Source organism: Xenopus laevis, chromosome 2L (assembly GCF_017654675.1).
Source record: "Xenopus laevis strain J_2021 chromosome 2L, Xenopus_laevis_v10.1, whole genome shotgun sequence".
Classification (NCBI taxonomy): domain Eukaryota; kingdom Metazoa; phylum Chordata; class Amphibia; order Anura; family Pipidae; genus Xenopus; species Xenopus laevis.
The window spans coordinates 97,951,019-97,964,126 of NC_054373.1; the positions used below are offsets into that span (position 1 = coordinate 97,951,019).

The window sequence follows — 13,108 nt, forward strand, 5'->3', positions numbered from 1 at the left end:
AAATTACACAAAAAAAGGTGTATTTAGTGGTGTAAAATGTAATTCCTAGCATGTTAAAGCAACATTAATGTCCTCACATGTAAATTGCATTTCAGAAATAATCCAATAAAAAAAGAATAAATTGGGGATCTTTATTGGCCTATACCACAGCAGAACAGCAGATATATTAGAATAGCACATCATAGTTAATCTGTACTTTATGCCATTATTTTATGTTAACTCAAACCTTGACTAACCCAGTAAAATCAATGGAACAAATTAGGCAGCACAGAAATTCTGGTACAAAATGCAGTGGTGGTCACTGCAGTTTTAGCAAAGCTAAATCTAAAGCCTCCTTTTACAACACGCCATTATACCCTGCTACACATATTCACATAAAATCTTTCTTAGCTTTATAAATACAACAGAATTTTTATATTTTCAAGGGGACAAGAAAAAATAAGCGTACAGTGTCGGACTGGCCCACCGATTTTATGTGAAACCAGGAAAAGTCCCGGTGGGCCCAGGTGTCAGTGGGCCCTCATGCTGCTAAACATTTGGGCTATTTCATGGTCATTCCCTATTTCTATAAGAACAAAGAGGCTAAATAGATGGAATATTAGATTATAGTGTGTGAATAAGAGACTAGGAGAATAGAGGTTGAGTAAGGAGAGGAAGAATAACAGTACTAAAGTGGGCCCCTTGTCTAAAATGAATTGGTGGGCCCCTGGTCCAAGTTTTTTGGGTGGGCCCCTAGTGTCCCAGTCCAAAACTGAAAGCATAAACCAAAACAAAATGAAAATCAATCTTTTGTAACTACAGATGGATATGACTTAACCAACTACAGCATTGGAATGCATTTACACCATTAATTCATGGTAATATTTAAGTCTGTTTTAGACATTATGGGGCAGATTTATCAAGGGTCGAATTTTGAGTTCATGGGAGTTTGTAAAAACTTGAAATTATAAAAAAAACCTGACCAATCGAAAATTCTTAAAAAAAACTTGAATTTGAATCAAATTCAGGACGAGTTTTTTCACCAAAAAACCCTCTATTTTCAGGATGTCTCCAAACAACTTCAAATTGATTCCAGGATGTCTCCCATAATCTTAAACAGAAATTCTGCAGGTTTAAGGTGGTGAATAGTCAAATTCAAATTCTTAAAGGACCAGTACAGGATACATTTCGAAATTTTAATTTTGAAAAAAACTCAAATTCGAATTTTAACTATTCCCTAGTTGAATTACACTCGAAATATAATATAAACTCGAAAATTAGGATTTTTAAATTCAAATTCGAAATTAGAATTTTCACTTCGACTTTTGATTCAGTTCTCCCCAAAGTGGCACTGATATCACTTTGTGATAAGTGCCTTTTTCACATCTTTTCACATTTAGATAGACCGTTAACACATGAAATTAAAATTATTTTCCTTACTAAAGTTTTCATTAGCTAAAGGCTTATTGAAATTGCAAGGAATTCTTACTTTTTGCAATTCAATTTATCCCAAAACGCTTCACTAAAACAAAACGATAAGATGTTGTAACAAAAATGTGTCCGTTTCTTGCATTCAAAATATGGCAATGAATTGAATTTGGAACAATGTCCGTAAAAATACCTTTGGTTTAACAAAACTGTACCACATTGAATTGAATCTGGCCCTATATACAGGTATGGGATTCGTTACCCAGAAACCCATTATCCAGAAAGCTCAGAATTGCTTGAAGGCCAGCTCCCATAGACTCCATTTTTATTACATAATTCAAATGTAACACTTTTTCATTGTAATAATAAAACAGCACCTTTTATTTCATCCCAAATAAGAAATAATTAATCCTTATCGAAGGCAAAAAAAATCCCATTGGGTTTATAATTTTTTTAAAAGACTTAAATTATGGGGATTCAAATTACAAAAGGACCCCTTATTCAGAAAACGCAAGGTCCAGAGCATTCTGGATAATAGGTTCCATTTGATCAGCTAAAATACAGGATGACTGAATAAGACTGTACTGATGACATTTTGTGTAATGTTTTCCAAAGGTTTTAATAAAACATAGAAACACTCCTTTTCTTGTGTGACGCAAAGATTGAATAAAATAGAACACAACATTGACATTGTAAATGCAATTCTAAAGACATAGCCTATCTTGGTAGTTAGATGGCCTGTGAGCTATTTGTTAAGGTCAGTTATTGTCTTTAGCTAATAAAGTAACTCTGAGAAGAACAAAAGAAAAAAGAAAAGAAGTGCTTGAGGCAATGTCAATGGTGCTGAGCTTGTGCTGAGTGAAGGAGGTTACATTAATTAGGGTCACAAAGTTCATGATTGGCTGCAAGCTGTTGTAATTTAATACATATTGACAGTGCTCAAAGTAACTATAATTGTTCATTTAAGTAACTAGCTGTTAAAGATAAGAAAGGGCTGTGGCAATTTTAAAGGGATCCTGTCATAGGAAAACATGTTTTTTTTTTCAAAACGCATCAGTTAATAGTGCTACTCCAGCAGACTTCTGCACTGAAATCCATTTCTCAAAAAAGCAAACAGATTTTTTTATATTCAATTTTGAAATCTGACATGGGGCTAGACATTTTGTCAATTTCCCAGCTGCCCCTGGTCACGTGACTTGTGCCTGCACTTTAGGAAAGAAATGCTTTCTGACAGGCTGCTGTGTTTCCTTCTCAATGTAACTGAAGGAGTCTCAGTGGGACATGGGTTTTTACTATTGAGTGTTGTGATCTACCAGCTGCAAATTCTTTCAGGTTGTGGACAATCAGGCTCAACAACTGCAAATACTGTGTTGCAAGTTTATTTAACACAACATGTTTCGAGCGGTGGCTCTTTTTCAAGTGTTTTCAACACTTGAAAAAGAGCCACCGCTCGAAACATGTTGTGTTAAATAAACTTGCAACACAGTATTTGCAGTTGTTGAGCCTGATTGTCCACAACCTGAAAGAATTTGCAGCTGCTCTAGCCTCTAAGGGACAGAGGCCGTGGCACAGGCCTTGAATCGTGGGTGTTGGTACACTACCTTTTTTTCCAGTTGTGATCTACCAGGCAGCTGTTATCTTGTGTTAGGGAGCTGATATCTGGTTACCTTCCCGTTGTTCTTTTGTTTGCCTACTGGGGGGGAAAGGGAGGGGGACGATATCACTCCAACTTGCAGTACAGCAGTAAAGAGTGATTGAAGTTTATCAGAGCACAAGTCATGTGACTTGGGGCAGCTGGGAAAGTGACAATATGTCTAGCCCCAATGTCAGATTTCAAAATTGAATATAAAAAAATGGAAATGGATTTCAGTGCAGAATTCTGCTGGAGCAGCACTATTAACTGATTCATTTTGAAAAAAATGTTTTCCCATGACAGTTCATCTCTTAATTAGAGTAAATGGCTTAGATTGGGGACTGGCAAGGAATCTGCCAAAGAGGGAATGGAACGTTAATTCTAAGAGGAACTTTTATTATTATAATTTTTTGTGGTTTAACCTGTAGTCTTTAAAACTATGTGGATATGTTATATCATAGTAAAGATTCAGTAACTAACTAAACACAGCAATAGTTATGTTTTTATTTTGTAGCATATCCATCATACAATACGTTTGATAAAATGTCTTTTTTTTCTTTAGCTGACCTCAACATCTGTAAGGATCAAATTCTTGCATTTTTTTCAATGGCATGATCTTTTGGTTGTGCAGCAGAAAGGCAGTCTGTGTTGAGTAATTGAGAATTGAGATCAATGCATCTCTATCGACCTTAAGCATAATTGACCAACTCACTTCTGTGGGAGCACATCTCATCCTCTGTCATGCAACATTGAATTTTAGGATTTATCAACTGCATTGATTCTTGTCGCGGTAAAAATAGATACATCACAATCGGGGGTGCTAAGATTTTGCTGCAATGACAAACTTTATAATCAGTTCCAAAGCTATGGATCTCTTTCTCATTAATTCTATGTTTAAGAATGTTTTTGTCCACATGTTTTTTACAATCTAATTGATTCACGTCTAGGGGCATAGAAAGAAAAAAGTAAATGTTCCCTTATTTATCATTTTCCTAGTGCCCTAAAATTATGAAAAAAATTTAACTAAGTAGCAAGAAATATTGTTTCCAGCTAAAGTGTTTCAATTCATATTGATTGTCCTTAAGGTTGGCCTTACGCAAGGAGTTTTATTTTATTAATTTACACATAACCAACAAAATGTAAACAGGATTTGACAGGTTAGAGAGAGAGAGAGAGAGAGGCAATTAATATTCATAGTACTATATTAGCAGTGTGTGATAGTAAGGAATTTACAGTATAGCAGGAGGCATTAGGTAAGGAATCGGTAGGAGGAACTGCAAAATTAATGGCATTTTTTTGAATATTATTTTAAAAATTGGTTAAAAAACATTGAACCCTTAATTCTTGCTTGCTAATTGCAGTAGAATGATTCAGATGTGTGTTAGAGCTCAGTGGCTGTGCTGACCTCCATCACCCCGCAGAGGAGAATTGTGGTTGGCTTCTCCAATTCCAGTCAGTTCCCCTTGAGTGTGGATTGTTGTAACTGCCTTGTCATTGAGCTGGGGGAACAGGCATTTCTCCACAGAAGCCCTGTCATTTATTCTAGACTCTGTTCTGTGTTGTTCTATTTCTTTATAGTGTTAGTAGCTTGGATCTAGGTTACTAGGACCCTTAGGGTCCCAGTGCTGTGTATTAACATGTATTAACATGTATTAATATTTACCATTGGCAGAAATAAGTGATTGTACTGTTTTTTGACAATCTATATTTATGAATCAACCGCATTTTGCACAGGCAAATTTGTTCTTTTTTTAAGGAGTATGGTTCAATTATGTACACACCACCTTAAAACAAAAGAGCATCAATAAACATCAGTAAGTTTTTCATGCTTCAAAACAGATTGCCTTGCTTCAATGTTGAGAAACGACTGAAAGAAAAACAGGAGTATCATTAATAATGTAGTGATATTTTTTGCTCAAGTCCCCACAGAAGGGGGAATGTAACTTCTACTTAAAGAGCTTCAATATACATATTCAAGTTCTTTGTTGTATTTTTGAAGACTTGCACATAAAAAAAAAATCTTGTGGCTGTGATGTTCAATAAAATGTGCCAGTTTGATTATTTTAATGTCACTGAAAATTTTTCATGTGGCGCATACACTAATTATATTCTTTTAATTTCCCCTGTGTTATCTTTCTCAATAGAAGGATTTATGTTATTATGTAAGGATGTGGGTGAATGCACAAAAATGATGATCCATATTTGTTCAGTACTTTATTGAACTTGTAAGAAGACACTTTCTCAATCAGAAGTAAGGCAATATGGGCATAAATATGCCAGATATAACTGATCATACAGCTACAAAACTTTGCATAAGCAAGTAATAGAGAAGATTATTCTCTAAAGTGAATAATTTCAGCGCTGGCTTCACGCACATCACAACACTTCACCAGGCGTAAATTTGCCTGGACAACGCTAATTCACGAAGATCCGAAGCTGCGCACAGGGTACTGAACGCTGGCAAAGTTGCGCTAGCGAAAATACGCTCAGCAGTTCAAAATTACGATAGCGTTGGCTAATTTGCATACGGCGTGAAGTTAAAGTACAATGGCCGTATATGCTGCACCAAATACATTACGCTACACAAGGCCAGGGAACCTTAATAACATTATATAGAGGTGTTATATTGCCCTGCACATGTGCCCACAGTTTAGTTTAGGTGCCATATGTTATCAAATGTAGGGGGGATCTACATCTTTTTCAGTCTATCACCCTGTAAAAAGGAAAAGACGCCACTATTGCACTTTGCCTGGTCTGAGGTGGCAAAGGCAAGTCTGGCGATACAGGTAATGGTCAGTAAAATCAAAAACATAGTGAATTTGCGTAGTAATGCTCTTTCACCAGAGCGAAAATTTGCCTGGCGTTAGAGTGCGACGTTTCGCCAGAGTCTATCTCTCGACCATTAGTAAATCGGCGAAGTGCCGAAATGATGTCACGCTGTCGAATTCTCGCCAGCGTTAGTCACTTTGCCCTTTAGTAAATTTCCCCCAAGGTGAAATTTAAATGAAAGTGCAATCACATATAGTAGAAACTTTCTGGGTGCTTCTATGTGCCAACTTATAAAATGTTATGGTTTGCTGAAAATAGTCCATGTATGAAAACCATATATCAGCAAGGCAGACAAGAGGGGTATAACGCATGGAAAAATCACCAGATTTTCTCTCAAGTTTGACAGGTAGTTAAATCCACTTGCATATCGAATATTACCTCATTCAAAGGACACAAGGCAAGATCTATGATGACCACAATGTTTGGTGGTTGTTGACAACAAAAGTTCAGGTTGTCTGTGCAGTGTTGAAAAGCTGTTTCCTGTGTAAATATCGTTCTAGTTTCTAAATATTTCTGTTGAATGATGACACAAAACGGGGAGGCCAATTTACTAAAGATTACATTTTAGTGGAATTAGAGCTTTTTGAAACCATGATTAAGGGAGAAGGAATAACATTTTACACTTGGGGTGCCAAAAGTTAGGCACCCCCAAGTGACTACTTTTACTTACCTGACACCCCATCAGCAGAAAACCGTATTGTTCCAGGGTTCTTCTAGCAACCACCATGGAGAGATCCTGTTCCTTCTTCTTTGGGCCGGACTTTATCAAAAAAGCTGCCTATTTCGATCTACTGCGCAGCGCACGTGTCTGCCCAGGGGAATTTGAAAGCCGGTGCAGTTTTCTGCTGATGAGAATAGTCACTAGGGGTGTCTGGTAAGTAAAAATAGTCACTTGGGGGTACCTTACTTTTGGCACTCCAATTGTAAAATGCTATTCCTTCTCTTTTAACCTCTATTTCTCTAAAATCACGAATGCCTTGAAAGCAATTAAAAGATACCAATAAAAAATGTACGAACGAAAATAGCTGTATAAAGTATTTTTTGGAAACAAACAAAAAATTCATATGTGAACATTTTGATCTCTGAAAACCTCTGAAACTATGGAAAGGCTGAAAAACAAAAAGCTGAAAAACAAAAAGCTGATCTTCGCAAGAAAAGAAAGGGAACTTCCACTGACTTCTACATGACCTTGACAGCTTTTACTTGCTGTACTTTTGTATTTGTAGATTTCACAGTTTTTACACTTAATACATTACAGAAAGATTGTGGATTAAGTAACTATATGAAAAATGTTATTTGTTTCAGCTAAAAGGTGCACTAAACGAACATTCTACGAACTTTCATAAATAACCCCCTTGAAATATATTTCTATAAAGTAATACCATTAATACCATGTGAACATGACTATACTTACTGTAATATAATTATTTTAATCATTGTTAAACACACACACATATAAACCTTTTTTTTTTTTTATAAAAGTAATGTCAGAAAAGAAATGGAATCCTCTGAAGAGATTTTCAAGAGCGGGCACCTCATTGCAGCAGCTTTTAATGTCGGAATCCAAAACCAGTCAACATAGATAGAGCATTTAGAAAATCTTTTGGCATTCCATTTTTCATAAATATATTGTTAGCGTGCCAGTTGAAACAGAAGGAATGAGAACATTGAAAACTGTGCAAAATGAGATGGCAACCTGCTGATCTCATTTTTAAAGTCTGACAACCTAAGACACATATAACATGTTGTTAATGATGAGCAGGATCTGGGAGGTTTGCCAAGTGATACCTTCTCTGACAGCAGAATAAGTTCACTCACTGCACTCTACTATCAACTCTACTATCAACTTAACTAGAGACAGTTCTACAGAGAAAATATATTAGGTCATTACATTCCAAAATTATACTCTGATACTCTGTATGTCCAATTACTGTTTTGTGCATATTGAAACATTATATTAACAGACTTTTATTAGAACATTAGGAACATTTATCTCATCTTAGTATTACATCAAAGTAAAAAAATTATTCAGTGATAAGCTATAGTAAAACAGTAACTGATTGATTCATTAATACAATATTAATAAATTAGTAACTGAATGATTAATGATAGCAAGCTCAGGTTAAATACACTTTAATGGCAAAACCATTCTACTGGATTTTCTAATGTTAAAATATTGTAGTTGCCTTAATGCATGATGATTTACATTATGAAAAGACATTATGTATTTCCCCAGGTCACACGTATAATAAATCCCTTACCTGTATTTTGTGCTAGGCTATTAGTATTAATATACAATATTTTCCTCCATTCTAGATATCAAATTATGTGCACAAGGGCAACAGCTGAAGAAATGAATTGACCTATTTAAACTGAAATCTGTAACTCAACTTCTGACAGGTAATGACACCATCAATTGCGTATTGTAAATGTATGTTTATAAAGTACATGAGGAGTATATCTTAAGCAAATACAAGAGTCCTCTGCACTCAACCCATAATCAATATATTTAAGACATTTTGTGCATACTGCTACTGAAAAATGCCTTACCCTTTAAACAAAACAGGGATTGTTTGTCCATATATTACAATATATTTAAGCTGGCCAACTTCATCAAAGTCATCCCATATCTGGCTCAATTTTATCTGATTCATTAAGAATTCTATTGCTTCATTATACATTTTACAAAGGGACTAAGTTTTACCTGCAACTTACTAGCTGCTTTCAAAGTAATACTCCCAAACTTGGCTGCCCTTTTATTAGACACCAGTGGGATCACCTGACTATAGCTGGGAAGGGTGGGAGCTACAACATGGAGCTGGTCACTGCTCCTGTATAAACTATAACAAACAAGGGAAAGTTGTGCTCACCACAAATTTTTAAAACCAGACGGGCTTGCAATATATATATACCGTATATACTCGAGTATAAGCTGAGTTTTTCAGCCCCAAAAATATGCTGAAAAACTCTACCTCGGCTTAAACTCGGGTCAATCGCAAAAATGGTCGCCGGCGTCTAAGAATAGTCGCCGGTGTCTAAGAATAGTCGCCGGCGCCTAAGAATAGTCGCCGACATCCAAGAATAGTCGCCGGCATCCAAAAACAAGACGCCATCACCTCCAATGGGAGCAGAAACCCTCAATTTTTTGATTTAAGCTTACCAGAAGCTGCTGCATTTCTCACCCTAGGCTTATACTCGAGTCAATAAGCTTTCCCAGTTTTTGGAGGTAAAATTAGGTACCTCGGCTTATACTCGGGACGGCTTATACTCGAGTATATACGGTATATAAAAGTAGGGATAAAATGGTTGATTCCACTTATCATTTCTCAAAAGGTGTGTTATTATGCCATAGGAAGGTAATTATTTTTTAATGAAATAGTGGACAAAAGTACAGTATATGGTAAAATGGTAATAAGGTCCACATACACAAAATGAAATAGTAAACCAATAGGAGTGGTTGTGTAGTAGCGTTGTTCTTCTTTAAAAGTTGCCAAAAAACCCAAGTCATTTTTTTTATTTTAATATTGTATGGGGCTGTTGATACTTCTACTTACTGTAGACAGCAGCCTCATACCACTGCAAGTAAAGTCAACCCTTCTCCCAACTTCTTTTTTCCATTATCTGGTGGCCAAGCCCTTCTTATTCTAGTGTTTGGGGTTTGCAAGCGTGCACTTTGTCCCTGAGGTAAACTAAATACCTTTCACCTCAATGTACTGCACCCTAGACTAGCTAAGTAGAGGCATGCCAGCTTATTATAAAAGTATATTTTGGAGCTTTAGTGGCATAGGGCTGTTGGCCTTGGATAGGGGCACACCAGTCTTATGCCTTATGACTATTTTAATAAAGCCGGGCTTTAACTGGTCTTTAAATAGCTAATTATACCACTTAGATTAACTATTTGCCCATTACTATTACTTTTTGTCATGTCCTAACATTTTTTACAAGCATTATACTGATTGCCATGTGACTGGTTACTTTCTGGCTACTTTTTAGGAATTGCACAGTGCCACCAGTGCCTGCTCACTAAAAGGAAGAGTAACGTCTAAAAACAAAAATGTTTTATATTCATTAAAACATCGGGCTAGATTCAATTCAGTGAGAAAAAAAAATTATCACTAGAAAACTCATGGACGAGATTCTATTTGAGATGCAATTCAATTCAGAAAAACTTATCTTGCAGTTTATCAGGTGAAAATTATGGGAAGAAACTGGAACTGAAGTTTTCACTTGATAAACCATCAGATACAGTAACTTTTTCTCACTGAATTGAATCTGACCCATAATGTGCTATTACCCTGCACCAATGAAAAATATGTATAGAAGCTGCATATGGCAAAAAGGCACAGGTTTAAATAGCAAATAGCAGGAGCTGTGTAGAATACAATGGGTTTAGTTCTTACACAGGAAAATAAACAGGGGTAAAATGTTATTCATGGCTATCTACAGTATTACAGGCATAAAAAAAACCTTCTTCTATGGGTTCTGGGTGCGAAGATGCAAACTTTATGGGGGCCATTTATTAAACCTCGATTTTTTTCAGGTCAAGGTTTTTTGGGGGAAAACTCAAATTTTTTGTGAAATTTTTTTTAGAAATCATCATACCCCAAAGCTGCTAAAAATCCAAATTCGAAAATACGATATCTCAAACCTATCTCAAACCTGTCAAGGTCATGAAGGAGTCAATGGCAGATACCCCTGAAGTTGTTTCTTGACATTGTGATCTGTGCTGGATAATCAAACAAAATTGGGGCTTTGGTCAGATAATCCGAAAAAGTTGAGTTATCAGAACATCAAGGGGCAGATTTATCAAAGGTCAAAGTGAAAATTCGAATTAAAAAAATTCAAAATTTGAGCTAATTTTTGCGTACTTTGACTAGAGAATAGTCCACATTCGAAAATTCAAAATTTTGAAATTTATCATGTACTGTCTCTTTGAAATTCATTCGCCATCTAAAACCCGATGAATTGCAGTTTTAGCCTATGGGGGACCTCCTAGAACCTATTTGGAGTCAGTTGGTGGACTTTGAAAAATCAAAGTTTTTTTTTGGAAAAACTTCAAATCGTACGATTTGAATGCGCTATTACTTCAATTTGTACGATTCAAATTTGATAGAAAACAGACTTATTCGATCTAAAACGGACCTATTCGGACAAAAAAACCTTCGATTTTATTTTGGTTGGTCTTTTTGAATTCGAATTTCGATGTTTTTCAAATTTTTAAATTCGACCCTTGATAAATCTGCCCCCAATTGTACGATACGAATTGACGCTCAATTTTGTCGTGACGTTTTGTCACTCTGATTTTTTTATTGATAAATTAGTTAAAATCGCGGAAGAGAGTTTGCTCGGATTTGTTTTCATAATAAAATTAGATTTGTTTGAGTTTTAGTAACTGTCCCCCTATATGTAAATAAAATATTTTTACTTATTTATGTTACTACTCTTTTCAAACGCAGTTGCTTCCACAAATCCTATTGTGTATTTCTGATTCATGCAGCAGTCTTCTGTGTATCTCGCTTTCCAGATTTTATACATATGGAGGGAACATTTTCTAGTCCATGCTGACTTTGATCTGTAATATTCCTATCCATAAAATGTTTATGAATTTTACTATTACATATAATAATATAAAGGCCAGTCCATTATCTAATTTCTTGTTGATGAAATGTAGAAATTTGTACCATGTTAGCCATAAATGGATCAGGAGAATGTCTGACGTTTTAGTGATAATTGCATGTGTTTTTAAGATGAATAAATATAATTTTCAGGCAAGTTAATGAACAGAAGAAAAGAAAGCATCACACATTTATACAAGAAGGTAGTTAGTATTTCCTTTTTTTTGTGAAAATCTGATTCAATCATTTCCAGTTCATTCTTTTTCTTTCTCGAGACATGGTAGTACATCTGTTTTCAATCACTTCTGCAACACTGTTCTTAATTTAAGTCAATGAATATTAAATGTAACAGTTGGCTGTTTCTCAACGCTGTGTACTCTTACCTGCATTCCATCAGGGCCTAGTGCAGTATGGATCTTAATGTTGCTTTTTCTCTTGTTATGAGAAATGTGTGTTGCTAAGGGTTCTGTATTCTACAATAGTATTCTCATTGATACATCATAAAGCACACTGTGTACTTTTGTGCTTGCTTTTCAAGTTTAAAGTTTTTATTTCAGATTATCTGATTTTATTGTTGCTTTTTTTATTAGATTAAAAAAAAATAGTTCAAGACTACATTGAAAAAACTGATTAAAAATAAATGTAAAGAAACTTCTGGACTACAATAAAGCACACTGGCATTGGGAAAGGGGGGCTTTGACCTGCAAACCCACATTCCCAGCTGGGTTTATGAGATTGTGTTATCCACATCCAGCCACAGTTCTTTTGAGCCCCCGTGGCCAATATCTATTTTCTTTTTTGTACAAACATTTCAGATCTTCAGTAAAGTCTGTTATATTTATAGATGTTGAAATAGGAAGAAATTACTTCTCCAACCACAGTGACACAGTTTAGCCTGAAATTCAGGATTCAGCTCTTCAGGGTGTTTTTATCCCCTTGACTCACAGTCATCAGACACTTAAATGTCACCACTCAGAATAGCATGTTATGAAATTTTAATCAGCTAATTTTAACTAATAAACATGTATTCAGCATTCACAGGCATACTTCCAAAAGATCACATTCTCTCTCTCTCTCTCTCTCTCTCTCTCTCTCTCTCTCTCTCTCTCTCTATAGAGAGAGAGAGAGAGAGAGAGAGTATATACTAAATATTATGCATAATATGTTTCCAGGATTTTACACCATTTTTTCTTTTCCCCATAAAAATGCAAAATGGGGGTTCTACTGTAATTCCTAAGAATTATCCAGGATTATATATTATAATAACCTAATATTAAATAAATAATACAGGTTATCCGGAAACCCATTATCCAGAAAGTTCCGAATTAGCTCCATTTTATCCAAATAATCCAAACTTTTAAAAATGATTTCCTTTTTCTGTGTAATACTAAAACAATACCTTGTACTTGATCCAAACTAAGATATCATGAATCCTTATTGAAACCAAGACAAGCCTATTGGGTTTATTTGCTGTTTAACTTGTTTTCTAGTAGACTTAAGGTATGAAGATCCAAATTACGGAAAGATCTGTTATCCGTAAATGCCTAGGTCCCAAGCATTCTGGATAACAGGACCTATACCTGTATTAATATTTTATAATAAATTATTTTATATATTCGGTTCA

At 35.3% G+C, this 13,108-nt stretch overlaps 1 protein-coding gene across 1 annotated transcript in view; it reads left to right on the forward strand.

Annotated features, from left to right (window-relative positions):
- srrm3.L (serine/arginine repetitive matrix 3 L homeolog) overlaps positions 1–13,108 on the forward strand; it is a 218,102-nt gene that overhangs the window by 66,471 nt on the left and 138,523 nt on the right. The window contains exon 2 of the mRNA XM_018246863.2: positions 8,186–8,269. The gene's annotated coding sequence lies outside the window, so the exon portion shown is untranslated. The remainder of the gene's footprint in view (positions 1–8,185; positions 8,270–13,108) is intronic.